We start from the raw sequence: 16,307 nt of genomic DNA, 5'->3' as shown, positions 1-16,307 counted from the left end.
ATAACTTCAGGGTCTCTGAATCTTCCTCCAAATCCCCATTTTTCGTGGTGTACGGCCGTCACCCTCTTCCCCCCCTCCCTACCCCCTTGCCCTCTGGTCTGCCCGCTGTGGATGAAATTTCTCGTGACCTTTCCATTATATGGAGAGAGACCCAAAATTCTCTCTTACAGGCTTCTTCACGCATGAAGAGGTTCGCGGATAAGAAAAGAAGAGCTCCCCCCGTTTTTTCCCCTGGAGACAAGGTATGGCTCTCCGCTAAATATGTCCGCTTCCGTGTCCCTAGCTACAAGTTGGGACCACGCTATCTTGGTCCTTTCAAAATTTTGTGTCAAATTAATCCTGTCTCTTATAAACTTCTTCTTCCTCCTTCTCTTCGTATCCCTAATGCCTTTCACGTCTCTCTTCTCAAACCACTCATCCTCAACCGTTTTTCTCCCAAATCTGTTCCTCCCACTCCTGTTTCCGGCTCCTCGGACGTCTTCTCGGTCAAGGAAATCTTAGCTGCCAAAAAGGTCAGAGGAAAAAATTTTTTTTTAGTGGACTGGGAGGGTTGTGGTCCTGAAGAGAGATCCTGGGAACCTGAGGACAACATCCTAGACAAAAGTCTGCTCCTCAGGTTCTCAGGCTCTAAGAAGAGGGGGAGACCCAAGGGGGGGGGGTACTGTTACGCCGAGCGCTCCGGGTCCCCGCTCCTCCCCGGAGCGCTCGCTTCTCTCTCTCCGCTGCAGCGCTCCGGTCACGTCCTCTGACCCGGGGCGCTGCGATCCCGCTGCCAGCCGGGATGCGATTCGCGACGCGGGTAGCGCCCGCCCGCGATGCGCACCCCGGCTCCCCTACCTGACTCGCTCCCCGTCTGTTCTGTCCCGGCGCGCGCGGCCCCGCTCCCTAGGGCGCGCGCGCGCCGGGTCTCTGCGATTTAAAGGGCCACTGCGCCGCTGATTGGCGCAGTGGTTCCAATTAGGGTAATCACCTGTGCACTTCCCTATATTACCTCACTTCCCTTGCACTCCCTTGCCGGATCTTGTTGCCTTAGTGCCAGTGAAAGCGTTCCTTGTGTGTTCCTTGCCTGTGTTTCCAGACCTTCTGCCGTTGCCCCTGACTACGATCCTTGCTGCCTGCCCCGACCTTCTGCTACGTCCGACCTTGCTTCTGCCTACTCCCTTGTACCGCGCCTATCTTCAGCAGCCAGAGAGGTGAGCCGTTGCTAGTGGATACGACCTGGTCACTACCGCCGCAGCAAGACCATCCCGCTTTGCGGCGGGCTCTGGTGAAAACCAGTAGTGGCTTAGAACCGGTCCACTAGCACGGTCCACGCCAATCCCTCTCTGGCACAGAGGATCCACTACCTGCCAGCCGGCATCGTGACACACATAGATACACATTGCATACAAAGATGTAAACAGTGAATGTTTCGTGTGATAAATATTAATAGAACTCATCTTATTTAGTGCAGTCAAGAGAGAATGGGATGGAATAATGTTCCAGGTTTTATTACTGTCAATAACATTTAATATATTTTTAAGGGTTTACTTGAACCAGTACTAACTTTTGTCAAACTATTTTAAGGGAATTGGGCATCAAAAAATGATAATTTGTTCAAATTAGGGTTTTGTTTTAAACATATTTTTAAATAATTTTTGGTGATTTTTTTATTTTTTTTATTTTTTTTATTTTTCCATTTTACTATCTATACCGATATTATATAATAATTCTAAAATGTTGCAGTTAACATTCTAGCCACTAGGCCTAAAACTAAGCTGAGACTTCCTGTTGTGTTTGTGATGATGAGGAGGAGAATACTGGGATGCGATCTGTACAGGATTACATCAAAATGTGACACCAGTAGATAGAGAAGACATGAGTTGTTCAGCCTCCCCCTCTCTCTCTGCAATAAACTTTGCAATGGTCACAGAGTATGCCCAGTGATGTTTCCCATTCAGGTCCATAGGGCTTACTGTAATGCATTTCTAATCTCTAAATGCTATTAACAACAGGTCAGGCAGGATGGCTACTGTCACGATGCCGGCTGGCAGGTAGTGGATCCTCTGTGCCAGAGAGGGATTGGCGTGGACCGTGCTAGTGGATCGGTTCTAAGTCACTACTGGTTTTCACCAGAGCCCGCCGCAAAGCGGGATGGTCTTGCTGCGGCGGTAGTGACCAGGTCGTATCCACTAGCAACGGCTCAACCTCTCTGACTGCTGAAGATAGGCGCGGTACAAGGGAGTAGACAGAAGCAAGGTCGGACGTAGCAGAAGGTCGGGGCAGGCAGCAATGATCGTAGTCGGGGGCAACGGCAGGAGGTCTGGAACACAGGCTAGGAACACACAAGGAAACGCTTTCACTGGCACAATGGCAACAAGATCCGGCGAGGGAGTGAAGGGGAAGTGAGGTATAAATAGGGAGTGCACAGGTGAACACACTAATTGGAACCACTGCGCCAATCAGCGGCGCAGTGGCCCTTTAAATCGCAGAGACCCGGCGCGCGCGCGCCCTAGGGAGCGGGGCCGCGCGCGCCGGGACAGGACAGACGGAGAGCGAGTCAGGTACGGGAGCCGGGATGCGCATCGCGAGCGGGCGCTACCCGCATCGCGAATCGCATCCCGGCTGGAGACGGTATCGCAGCGCACCGGGTCAGTGGAGCTGCCCGGAGCGCTGCGGTAGCGAGAGAGAAGCGAGCGCTCCGGGGAGGAGCGGGGACCCGGAGCGCTCGGCGTAACAGTACCCCCCCCCCTTGGGTCTCCCCCTCTTCTTAGAGCCTGAGAACCTGAGGAGCAGACTTTTGTCTAGGATGTTGTCCTCAGGTTCCCAGGATCTCTCTTCAGGTCCACAGCCCTCCCAATCCACCAAAAAGAACTTTTTTCCTCTGACCGTCTTGGAGGCCAGTATCTCTTTCACTGAGAAGACGTCAGAAGAACCGGAGACAGGAGTGGGAGAAACTAATTTGGGAGAGAAACGGTTGATGATGAGTGGTTTAAGAAGAGAGACATGAAAGGCATTAGGAATACGGAGAGAAGGAGGAAGAAGAAGTTTGTAAGAGACAGGATTAATTTGGCACAAGACTTTGAAAGGACCAAGATAGCGTGGACCCAGTTTGTAACTGGGGACACGAAAGCGGACATATTTAGCGGAGAGCCATACCTTGTCTCCGGGAGCAAAAATGGGGGGAGCTCTTCTTTTCTTATCGGCAAACTTTTTCATGCGAGATGAAGCCTGTAAAAGAGAAACTTGGGTCTCTTTCCATATGGTGGAAAGATCACGAGTCACTTCATCTACAGCGGGCAAACCAGAGGGCAAGGGAGTAGGGAGGGGGGGAAGAGGGTGACGGCCGTACACCACGAAAAATGGGGATTTGGAGGAAGATTCAGAGACTCTAAAGTTATACGAGAATTCGGCCCATGGTAGAAGATCTGCCCAATCATCCTGGCGGGAGGAAACAAAATGTCGTAAATAATCACCCAAGACCTGGTTAATTCTTTCTACTTGTCCATTGGATTGAGGATGATATGCAGAAGAAAAGTTTAATTTAATCTTGAGTTGTTTACAGAGAGCCCTCCAGAATTTTGACACGAATTGGACGCCTCTATCCGAGACTATTTGTGTGGGCAACCCGTGAAGACGAAAAATGTGTACAAAAAATTGTTTAGCCAACTGAGGCGCTGAAGGAAGACCAGGAAGAGGGATGAAATGTGCCATCTTGGAGAATCGATCAACGACCACCCAAACAACAGTGTTGCCACGGGATGGGGGTAGGTCTGTAATAAAATCCATACCAATCAGAGACCAAGGCTGTTCGGGGACAGGCAGAGGATGAAGAAAACCAGCGGGCTTCTGGCGAGGAGTCTTATCCCGAGCACAGACAGTGCAGGCTCGCACAAAGTCCACGACATCCGTCTCCAGAGTCGGCCACCAATAGAAGCGAGAGATGAGTTGCACAGATTTCTTGATGCCTGTATGACCTGCGAGATGGGAGGAGTGACCCCATTTGAGGATTCCGAGGCGTTGGCGTGGAGAGACGAAGGTCTTTCCTGGAGGAGTTTGCCTGATGGAGGCTGGAGAAGTGGAGATCAGGCAGTCAGGAGGAATGATGTGTTGCGGAGAGAGTTCAACTTCCGAGGCATCCGAGGAACGAGAGAGAGCATCGGCCCTAATGTTCTTATCGGCAGGCCGAAAGTGAATTTCAAAATTAAATCGGGCAAAGAACAGAGACCACCTGGCCTGGCGAGGATTCAGCCGTTGGGCAGACTGGAGATAGGAGAGGTTCTTGTGATCGGTGTAAATAATAACAGGAAATCTTGATCCCTCCAGCAGATGCCTCCATTCCTCAAGTGCTAATTTAATGGCTAGAAGCTCTCGATCCCCGATGGAGTAGTTCCTCTCCGCCGGAGAGAAAGTCCTAGAAAAAAAACCACAAGTAACAGCATGCCCGGAAGAATCTTTTTGTAGAAGGACCGCTCCAGCTCCTACAGAGGAGGCATCAACCTCCAATAGGAAGGGTTTAGATGGGTCAGGTCTGGAGAGCACGGGAGCCGAAGAAAAGGCAGACTTGAGCCGTTTAAAGGCGTCTTCCGCTTGAGGAGGCCAAGACTTGGGATTGGCATTTTTTTTGGTTAAAGCCACGATAGGGGCCACAACGGTAGAAAAATGTGGAATAAATTGCCTGTAATAATTGGCGAACCCCAAAAAACGTTGGATAGCACGGAGTCCGGAGGGGCGTGGCCAATCTAAGACGGCAGAGAGTTTGTCTGGATCCATTTGTAGTCCCTGGCCAGAGACCAAGTATCCTAGGAAAGGAAGAGATTGGCATTCAAACAGACATTTCTCTATCTTGGCATAAAGTTGATTGTCACGAAGTCTCTGAAGAACCATACGGACATGCTGGCGGTGTTCTTCTAGATTGGCAGAAAAAATCAGGATATCGTCCAGATATACAACAACACAGGAGTATAAGAGATCACGAAAAATTTCATTGACAAAGTCTTGGAAGACGGCAGGGGCGTTGCACAGGCCAAAGGGCATGACCAGATACTCAAAGTGTCCATCTCTAGTGTTAAATGCCGTTTTCCATTCATCCCCCTCTCTGATGCGGATGAGATTATAAGCACCTCTTAAGTCCAGTTTGGTAAAGATGTGGGCACCTTGGAGGCGATCAAAGAGTTCAGAGATGAGGGGTAGGGGGTAGCGGTTCTTTATCGTGATTTTATTAAGACCGCGGTAGTCAATGCAAGGGCGTAGAGAGCCATCTTTTTTGGACACAAAGAAAAATCCGGCTCCTGCAGGAGAGGAGGATTTACGGATAAAGCCTTTTTTTAAATTTTCCTGGATGTACTCCGACATAGCAAGAGTCTCTGGGGCGGACAGAGGATAGATTCTGCCCCGGGGTGGAGTAGTGCCCGGGAGGAGGTCAATAGGACAATCATAAGGCCTGTGAGGAGGTAGAGTCTCAGCTTGTTTTTTGCAAAAAACATCCGCAAAGTCCATATAGGCCTTAGGGAGACCGGTTACAGGGGGAACCACAGAGTCACGGCAAGGGGTACTGGGAACCGGTTTTAGGCAGTCCTTGAAACAAGAGGGCCCCCAACTCTTGATCTCCCCAGTGGACCAATCCAGGGTTGGGGAATGGAGTTGAAGCCAGGGTAGTCCAAGGAGGATTTCGGAAGTGCAATTGGGGAGGACCAAAAATTCAATCTTCTCGTGATGAGGTCCGATGCACATTAGAAGGGGCTCCGTGCGGAAACGTATGGTACAGTCCAATCTTTCATTGTTTACACAATTGATGTAGAGGGGTCTGGCGAGACTGGTCACTGGGATGTTGAACCTGTTGACGAGAGAGGCCAAAACAAAATTTCCTGCAGATCCGGAATCCAAGAAGGCCATAGTAGAGAAGGAGAAGGCAGAGGCAGATATCCGCACAGGCACAGTAAGACGTGGAGAAGCAGAGTAGACATCAAGGACTGTCTCACCTTTGTGCGGAGTCAGCGTACGTCTTTCCAGGCGGGGAGGACGGTTAGGACAATCCTTCAGGAAGTGTTCGGTACTGGCACAGTACAGACAGAGATTCTCCATGCGGCGTCGTGTCCTCTCTTGAGGTGTCAGGCGAGACCGGTCGACCTGCATAGCCTCCACGGCGGGAGGCACAGGAACGGATTGCAAGGGACCAGAGGAGAGAGGAGCCGGGGAGAAAAAACGTCTTGTGCGAACAAAGTCCATATCCTGGCGGAGCTCCTGACGCCTTTCGGAAAAACGCATGTCAATGCGAGTGGCAAGATGGATGAGTTCATGTAGGTTAGCAGGGATTTCTCGTGCGGCCAGAACATCTTTAATGTTGCTGGATAGGCCTTTTTTAAAGGTCGCGCAGAGGGCCTCATTATTCCAGGATAATTCTGAAGCAAGAGTACGGAATTGTACGGCGTACTCGCCAACGGAAGAATTACCCTGGACCAGGTTCAACAGGGCAGTCTCAGCAGAAGAGGCTCGGGCAGGTTCCTCAAAGACACTTCGAATTTCTGAGAAGAAGGAGTGTATAGAGGCAGTGACGGGGTCATTGCGGTCCCAAAGCGGTGTGGCCCATGACAGAGCTTTTCCAGACAGAAGGCTGACTACGAAAGCCACCTTAGACCTTTCAGTAGGGAACTGGTCCGACATCATCTCCAAGTGCAGGGAACATTGGGAAAGAAAGCCACGGCAGAATTTAGAGTCCCCATCAAATTTATCCGGCAAGGATAGTCGTAGACCAGAAGCGGCCACTCGCTGCGGAGGAGGTGCAGGAGCTGGCGGAGGAGATGATTGCTGAAGCTGTGGTAGTAGCTGCTGTAGCATCACGGTCAGTTGAGACAGCTGTTGGCCTTGTTGCGCTATCTGTTGTGACTGCTGGGCGACCACCGTGGTGAGGTCGGCGACAACTGGCAGGGGAACTTCAGCGGGATCCATGGCCGGATCTACTGTCACGATGCCGGCTGGCAGGTAGTGGATCCTCTGTGCCAGAGAGGGATTGGCGTGGACCGTGCTAGTGGATCGGTTCTAAGTCACTACTGGTTTTCACCAGAGCCCGCCGCAAAGCGGGATGGTCTTGCTGCGGCGGTAGTGACCAGGTCGTATCCACTAGCAACGGCTCAACCTCTCTGACTGCTGAAGATAGGCGCGGTACAAGGGAGTAGACAGAAGCAAGGTCGGACGTAGCAGAAGGTCGGGGCAGGCAGCAATGATCGTAGTCGGGGGCAACGGCAGGAGGTCTGGAACACAGGCTAGGAACACACAAGGAAACGCTTTCACTGGCACAATGGCAACAAGATCCGGCGAGGGAGTGAAGGGGAAGTGAGGTATAAATAGGGAGTGCACAGGTGAACACACTAATTGGAACCACTGCGCCAATCAGCGGCGCAGTGGCCCTTTAAATCGCAGAGACCCGGCGCGCGCGCGCCCTAGGGAGCGGGGCCGCGCGCGCCGGGACAGGACAGACGGAGAGCGAGTCAGGTACGGGAGCCGGGATGCGCATCGCGAGCGGGCGCTACCCGCATCGCGAATCGCATCCCGGCTGGAGACGGTATCGCAGCGCACCGGGTCAGTGGAGCTGCCCGGAGCGCTGCGGTAGCGAGAGAGAAGCGAGCGCTCCGGGGAGGAGCGGGGACCCGGAGCGCTCGGCGTAACAGCTACCCCCATAACAGTGTACTATAAAATTCGATATAAAAAAACAAACAAAAGATAAGAAAGAGATAATAAATAGTGTTGCTCACTAATATTTGAAATACAAATTTTTATTGCGAATATTGCATATTCGCGAACATTGCGAATATAGCACTATATATTCGCAATTACGAATATTCTCTTTTTTTATTTTGTTCACAGTACACATCACAGTGATGTCTGGTGGTATGCCCCCCACACCTGAGAGCTTTGGCTCTCGCTCCCCGCACCTCCAGCTATTGACTTGCCGTCTGCTGTATGGACACTTGGAATAAAGCATCGTTTGGCAAATACTTCTCAGTGGGTGAGTACAGCTTTTCTCAAGTCTTCTGCTTTTCATGTTTTACACATCACAGTGATCACTGCATCCCTCTCTGCTCTCCGCATACCGGAGGTCACCGCGGACATTGCTGCAGACGCCATTAGGGGATATTGTTCCCCATGTGTGCTCTCCCTGCACCTCCACCTTGATATTTGACACAATTTACAAATCTGTTTAACTTTCTGGAGCCAGATGATATATAATAAAATGTTTTTTCCTGAATAACCCCTTTAATTTCCCTCCGGAGTACCCCTTTAAATTTGTTAAAGAAGATTTTCGGTTCCCCTGGGATGAAGCGGATCTAGGGGTCACACAGGTGGGCATTTATTTCTTTGCATCTGAAGAGAAGCCATAATGCCCCCTCCGCTCCCTTCTCTCGCGAATCTACCGAAAGCTTGTCCTTGCGAATAGCTCATAATTCCAACTTTACAATTATCTTTAGGACTTCGCCATCTGTTTCATCAAAGTGGTTGGAAACAGTGATAATACAGCGAGTTATTTATGTCTCCGCAGTGCAAATAGCTTTGCTGAACTTTAGTGGAAATCGTCTAATGTGATTTGTTTACAGATTTTCGAAGATTTTATTTCTAGGATTTTAAGCCATTTCACATCCTGGGATGATACTGTGAGAGCACAATTTCCAGCCTGACGGTGCATTAACACAGGGATTTAGTGCAGATAAAGAGGAACGCTCGGTACTTTACTAAGTGCTTTTTTTTTTTTTTTTTTTTTCGGAGGATGGTGGAAATTGGAATCGTTTAGAAATTCTTGGCTCATATAATACACAAAAAAATTTCCTAACACCTTAAGCAAACAAGAATGAACCTATTATTCTGTTGAAGTGCGAGGAAAATCCGGGATTCGTATACATGGAATCTAATTTGTAGCAAAAGTCTAAAAGGAATATACAAAGGCGAGGAAAAAAAAAAGTGGTGGTTACTGCAGCGTACGTACCCACACTGCAGAATACACTCTAATATACAGAGCAGAGAGGGTTATGGGACTTTAAAGGGACAGGGCTTAGGGCTCTCTTAGGCTAGGTTCACACTAAGGAATTTAGGTTGGAAATTTTGATGCAGTAGAATCCTATTGATGGCAATGTGTTTCCACTGAACAGTGCAGGCGTTCCGCTGCTAAATTCCGCTGCCAAAAGAATGGTCTTGGTCATTCTTTAGGGGGAATCTGCTCCACAGACATTGCCATCTATGGGGTTGGCAATGTCTGCTCAGTCCTAGCACCAACAGATTCAGTCGGCACTGGCTGCACTCAGAATATTTATCTATCTATCTCATATATATCTATCTAATTATCTATCTATCTCATATCTATGTATCTCATTATCTATTTATCTATCTATCTCATATCTATCTATCTCATATCTATCTATCGCATATCTATCTCTCATATTTATCTATCTATCTATCTATCCCATATCTATCTCATATCTATCTATCTATCTCATATCTATCTCATATCTATCTATCTATCTAATCTCATATATATCTATCTATCTCATATATATCTATCTATCTATCTATCTAGCAACAGGAGAATACAGCAGCACACTGCTAGCTCAAAGATATAGATGAAACATGAGTATATAGATAAAACATTAGTATATAGTTTTTTACAATAGTTTGGATCAATAGTGCTGGCTAATTTATTCTTTGGTTGTATTACACATACGGGGGAGTGGCTACCTCCATGTTGGCTCCTGCACCCCACCCACCTCTATTAGGTGTATATAAGGTGCCTTGGATGTTTCAGACCTTGCATGCCTGCTGTACTGTTCACACAGAGGCATAATCACAGTGTAGGGTCCGTCCCAGAATGAGGTCACCTTACCGTGGTGGGATGGTCCACGCTATTTGGTGCCAAATTTGCAAGCTAAGTACCTCATAATTTCATAGTTTCATATCTTCATTTATTGCATTACAGCTGTATAGCTTTTCATGTTCTATCTATATACTAATGTTTTATCTATATACTCATGTTTCATCTATATCTTTGAGCTAGCAGTGTGCTGCTGTATTCTCCTGTTGCTGTATATTTAGCCCAGCAGCCTGCACCTGCAAGCCAGGTTTTTACAATAGTTTGGATCAATAGTGCTGGCTAATTTATTCTTTGGTTGTATCTATCTATCTATCTATCTCATATATATCTCTCTCATTATCTATTTATTTATCTATCTATCTATCTCATATCTGTCTATCTATCTATCTCATATGTATCTATCTCATATCTATCTATCTATTTCATATCTATCTATTTCATATTTATCTATCTATCTCATATCTATCTATCTCATATCTATCTATCTATCTATCTATCTAGCAACAGGAGAATACAGCAGGACACTGCTAGCACAGAGATATAGATGAAACATTAATATATAGATAAAACATGAGTATATAGATAGAACATGAAAAGCTATACAGCTGTAGTGCAATAAATGAAAGTATGAAACTATGAAATTATGAGGTACTTAGCTTGCAAATTTGGGGCCAAATAGCGTGGACCGTCCCACCACGGTAAGGTGACCTCATTCTGCGACGGACCCTACACTGTGTATATGCCTCTGTGTGAACAGTACAGCAGGCATTGCAAGGTCTGAAACATCCAAGGCACCTAATTTACAACTAATAGAGGTGGGTGGGGTGCAGGAGCCAACATGGAGGTAGCCACTCCCCCGTATGTGTAATACAACCAAAGAATAAGTTGGCCAGCACTATTGATTCCAAACTATTGTAAAAACCTGGCTTACAGGTGCAGGCTGCTGGGCCAAATACACAGCAACAGGAGAATACAGCAGCACACTGTTAGCACAAAGATATAGATGAAACATGAGTATATAGATAAAACATGAGTATATAGATAGAACATGAAAAGCTATACAGCTGTAGTGCAATAAATGAAAGTATGAAACTATGAAATTATCTATCTATCTATCTCATATCTATCTATCTATCTCATTATCTTTCTATCTATCTCATATATATATCCATCTATCTATTATCTATCTATCTCATATCTATCTATCATCTATCTCATATCTATCTATCTATCGCTGTATGCGATTTTACAACCGGACCTAAAACCGTGGTTGACCACAGTTTTAGGTCTGGGGAAAAAACGCATACAGCGCAAAAATGAGCCGACCGAACGTTTCACTCCGGCCGACTCATTGAAATGAATTACATACGGGAGCGCATAGAAAGGCATAGAAAGTGCAAGGTTTCAGCTTCCCCCTGCCGTATGCGCTCCTGTATGGGGGAAAACGTGATGTGAACCCAGCCTAATACAGGAGTCACTCTCTGCATCTGCGAAACATCAGACACAAAACTCTGCTTAATTGTGCTATACTGATGGGGGACAGGACTGAAATAGTCTGAGATTAATAGCACTATTGTTATTATTTCCTATGATATCTAGGGACCTTTATCTATCTATCTATCTATCTATCTATATATATATATATATATATATATATATATATATATATATATATATATGATATAATAGATATGAGATAGATTAGATAGATAGATAGATATGAGATAGATAGATAGATAGATAGATATGAGATAGATAGATAATAGATATGAGATAGATTGATTGGTTGATTGATTGATTGATAGATAGATAGATAGATAGATAGATAGATAGATATGAGATAGATAGATAGATAGATAGATAATAGATATGAGATAGATAGATAGATAGATAGATAGATAGATATGAGATGATAGATAGATAAATATGAGATAGATAGATAGATATGAGATAGATAGATAATAGATATGAGATAGATAGATAGATATGAGATAGAAAGATAGATAGATATGAGATAGATAGATAGATAGATAGATAGATATAGATAGATAGATATGAGATAGATAATAGATATGAGATAGATTGATAGATAGATAGATAGATAGATATGAGAGAGATAGATAGATATGAGATAGATAGATAGATATGAGAGAGAGAGATATATATATGAGATAGAAAGATAGATAGATAGATAGATAGATATGATATAGATAGATAGATATGAGATAGATAATAGATATGAGATAGATAGATAGATAGATAGATAGAACGGTTGAATGACGGCTCATGGACATTTACCCTCTATTATTGTGGGGACCCAAAAACTACTGGACTTATGCTACATGTTATATTGATATGGTTCTGAAACCTCTCTGTATGTGCTGTATGTGCAAAAATTCCTAATTTATTAGGACTTTACATTAAAACTAAACGCTAAAGAGTTGGATTTTTGCTATTTTACTATAAAGGGTGTCTATAATAAATTTTGGAGGACAGCCCCAGACTTAAAGGGGGTACTTCAGGATTTTTTCAGTTTTCTTCAGCTTTTGTGCCCATAATACCAAGTTATAAAACTGTGCAATATGCTTTTATTACCTCCGTGCGCCACTTTAGCCGTTTTCATGGAAGTGTTGAAGTGAACGCCTTTTTATTTTACTGTTGAGCTGTCTCAGCATTCCATGAGGCCAGAGACAACTTGTCATAAGTCACATGGCCCCCAGGGTGTCGGGTTATACTGCAGTGGGTGGATAGCATTACTTCAGTAAATACCTTTCACCCTGCTATGCACCCGCCCACTTCAGCATAGCCACACCCCCTGTAAACCATGTGACTAATGACATATTGTCTTTAGCCACATGGAATGCTGGGAAAGGTTACGGACTACAGTAAAATAAAAAATTCCACTACAAAAAAGTGGTACATGGAGGTAATAGATGCACATTACACAGTATTATAACTTGGCATCATGGGCTCAAAGGCAGAAGAAAAATATCCTGCAATACCCCTTTAATGGGGGAGGTGCTTAAAGGGGTTATCTGGCCAAAGAGTAGCACCCACCAAAGAGCAACCCCCTCCATTCATGTCTATGGGAGAGTGCGTGACGGCTGTCACGCCCCCTCCCATAGACATTAATGGAGGGGGCATGGTGTGATATCACAGGGGGCAAGAGATAGAGGCAGGTCCCAGCGGTAGACCCCCCCCCACGATCAGACATCTTATCCCCTATCCTTTGGATGTTTATGGGCAGAATACCCCTTTAAATTTCCTGAATGTTGTCAGGTATGATGTAAAGGCTGTGTTGGAAGTTTCCTTTTGCGCCAGAAAAAAGTGCAGCAAAATACCAGACAAAATAGTGTAGCATGCGGCACAATTTTGTCTGTTCACATGACAGATTCCAAATGTACCCCATTGGTGCCATTGGTATCCTGCATGAACCTAGCCTTAACCCCTTAAGGACGCAGGACGTAAATGTACGTCCTGGTGAGGTGGTACTTAACGCACCAGGACGTACATGTACGTCCTGTGCATAACCGCGGGCATCGGAGCGATGCCCGTGTCATGCGCGGCTGATCCCGGCTGCTGATCGCAGCCAGGGACCCGCCGGCAATGGCGGACGCCCGCGATCTCGCGGGCGTCCGCCATTAACCCCTCAGGTGCCGGGATCAATACAGATCCCGGCATCTGCGGCAGTGCGCGATTTGAATGAATGATCGGATCGCCCGCAGCGCTGCTGCGGGGATCCGATCATTCAGAACGCCGAACGGAGGTCCCCTCTCCTTCCTCCGTCCGGCTCCCGGCGTCTCCTGCTCTGGTCTGTGATCGAGCAGACCAGAGCAGGAGATGACCGATAATACTGATCTGTTCTATGTCCTATACATAGAACAGATCAGTATTAGCAATCATGGTATTGCTATGAATAGTCCCCTATGGGGACTATTCAAGTGTAAAAAAAAAAGTAAAAAAATGTAAAAGTAAAAGTAAAAAAAAAGTGAAAAATCCCCTCCCCCAATAAAAAAGTAAAACGTCCGTTTCTTCCTATTTTACCCCCAAAAAGCGTAAAAATTTTTTTTAATAGACATTTTTGGTATCACCGAGTGCGTAAATGTCCGAACTATTAAAATAAAATGTTAATGATCCCGTACGGTGAACGGCGTGAACGAAAAAAAAAAAAGTCCCAAATTCCTACTTTTTTAAAACATTTTATTAAAAAAAAAATTGTAAAAAGTAATAAATTTTTTTTATATGCAAATGTGGTATAAAAAAAAATATACGGAAAAATAAAAAAGTTAGAGGTCATCAAAATAAAGGGATTATAAACGTACTAATTTGGTTAAAAAGTTTGTGATTTTTTTTAAGCGCAACAATAATATAAAAGTATGTAATAATGGGTATCATTTTCATCGTATTGACCCTCAGAATAAAGAACACACGTCATTTTTACCATAAATTGTACGGCGTGAAAACGAAACCTTTCAAAATTAGCAAAATTGCTTTTTTCGTTTTAATTTCCCCACAAAAATAGTGTTTTTTGGTTGCGCCATACATTTTATGATATAATGAGTGATGTCATTACAAAGGACAACTGGTCGCGCAAAAAACAAGCCCTCATACTAGTCTGTGGATGAAAATATAAAAGAGTTATGATTTTTAGAAGGCGAGGAGGAAAAAATGAAAACGTAAAAATTAAATTGTCTGAGTCCTTAAGGCCAAAATGGGCTGAGTCCTTAAGGGGTTAAAGGGGTACTCCCGTGGAAACTTTTTTTTTTTTTTTTAAATCAACTGGTGACAGAAAGTTAAAAAGATCTGTAAATCACTTCTATTAAAAAATCTTAATCCTTCCAGTACTTTATAGGGGCTGTATACTAAAGAGAAATCCCAAAAATAAATGCATTTCCTCTGATGTCAGGACCACAGTGCTCTCTGCTGACCTCTGCTGTCCATTTTAGGAACTGTCCAGAGCAGGAGAAAATCCCCATAGCAAACATGTGCTGCTCTGGACAGTTCCTAAAATGGACAGCAGAGGTCAGCAGAGAGCACTGTGGAAATGCATTTCTTTTTTTGATTTCTCTTTAGTATACAGCCCCTAAAAAGTACTGGAAGGATTAAGATTTACAAATCGGGAGTACCCCTTTAATGTAATAATGCCATAATAAATGCCTCAACAATGACTTAAGAAATGTAGGCTTCATTTAGATACAAATGTAGTGTATCTGTCTCTTTAAGAAACACCTACTATTCCCTTCCACAATTATAGGATTAGAGGAAATGTATAGTGATTAGCAGATAAACCCTCTCCTATTACTCATTCTTCATTATTATAATATGTTAAATTCTCAGCACATGTTTAAGGGGAAATCAAATTGCTTTTCAAAGTAATGTCAAAGGATTGATTCCCTGATAAAATGAAAAGTCCTGCTCCGCTCTATAGGATTTATTAATCGTATTTTTAATAAATGAACATACATGTTTTCTGTCCTTATCGTGAAAAAGAGAATCAGTTACATTGTTACATGAAATAGGCTTAACTCAATTATCTCTTCTTGTAGGAAAAATGATACAATGTTATAGGCGGACATCTCCGGAAATGACTGTGAGGGGAATTGCTGCTCCTGACTGGACTGGTAGGAAACGAAAGTCTTCCTGAGAACAACAGCAGGAAAATCCCAGAAGTTTCCATAATGACATCAGTAAAGTTCTTCCTCTCAAGCAACAAGAAAACATTTATCTTAGTAAAACTTCTTCTTCCTCCTTAGCATCTTCTTTCCTATCTCGTGAATTCAGGTAGAAGAAACAGACATGGTCGCACATCTACATATTGTAATTTGATCTAATTGCTTCTCAGCATAAATTCAAAAACTAACAGGTTGTTAGTTTACATTTTGATCAAAAGGTACAAGCCCACTCGTCACGTCAAGGCCACCTTCTTTCCTATCTCCTTTCCGTTCTCTCTCTTCTCCTTCCTCACATGCTCCTTCCCCTCCTCTCTTTCCCCCTTCTCCTTCTTCTTATTCTCCTTCTGCCCCTTGTCCCCTTTCTTGTCCTTGTCCTTTCCTTCTCTTTCCCCATTTCCTTCTCCTTCCTTTCCTTCTCTTTCCTCTTACCTTTCTACTTCTCCTTATCCTTTTTCCAATTCTCCTTCTTCACCTTGTCCTTTTTCTTGCCCTTCTCCCTCTTGTTTTCATTATTTTTCCTTTTCTTCTTCTTGTCCTCCTTCTTCCCTTTCTTCTTCCCTTTACCATTCTACTTCCCTTTATACTCCCTCTTCTTTCCTGCTCCTTTTTCCACTTCTTCTTCTTGACCTTTTATCCTCTCCTTCACATTCTTCCTTTCCTTAGTCTCCTTCTCATTCTTCCTTTCCTTAGTCTCCTTCTCATTCACCGTCCCCTTTCTCCTTCTCCTCATCCTTTTTTTAATTCTTCCTCTTTTCCGTGCCCTCATCCCTCTCATTCTCCTTGTCCTTCTCTTTCCCCTT

The 16,307-nt window shown here is 44.7% G+C and overlaps 1 long non-coding RNA gene across 2 annotated transcripts in view; it reads left to right on the top strand.

Moving 5' to 3' along the window:
* LOC130282219 (uncharacterized) overlaps positions 1–15,631 on the top strand; it is a 48,400-nt gene extending 32,769 nt beyond the window's left edge. For both annotated transcript variants that reach the window (XR_008846285.1, XR_008846286.1), the window contains exons 2-3: positions 7,843–7,984; positions 15,382–15,631. This is a non-coding gene — a long non-coding RNA (uncharacterized LOC130282219). The remainder of the gene's footprint in view (positions 1–7,842; positions 7,985–15,381) is intronic.
* Positions 15,632–16,307: the final 676 nt, after the last annotated feature.

This window comes from Hyla sarda, chromosome 7 (assembly GCF_029499605.1).
Source record: "Hyla sarda isolate aHylSar1 chromosome 7, aHylSar1.hap1, whole genome shotgun sequence".
NCBI lineage: Eukaryota > Metazoa > Chordata > Amphibia > Anura > Hylidae > Hyla > Hyla sarda.
The sequence above is the reverse complement of the archived record's forward strand: the minus strand, read 5'-3'. Positions and strand labels throughout refer to the sequence as shown.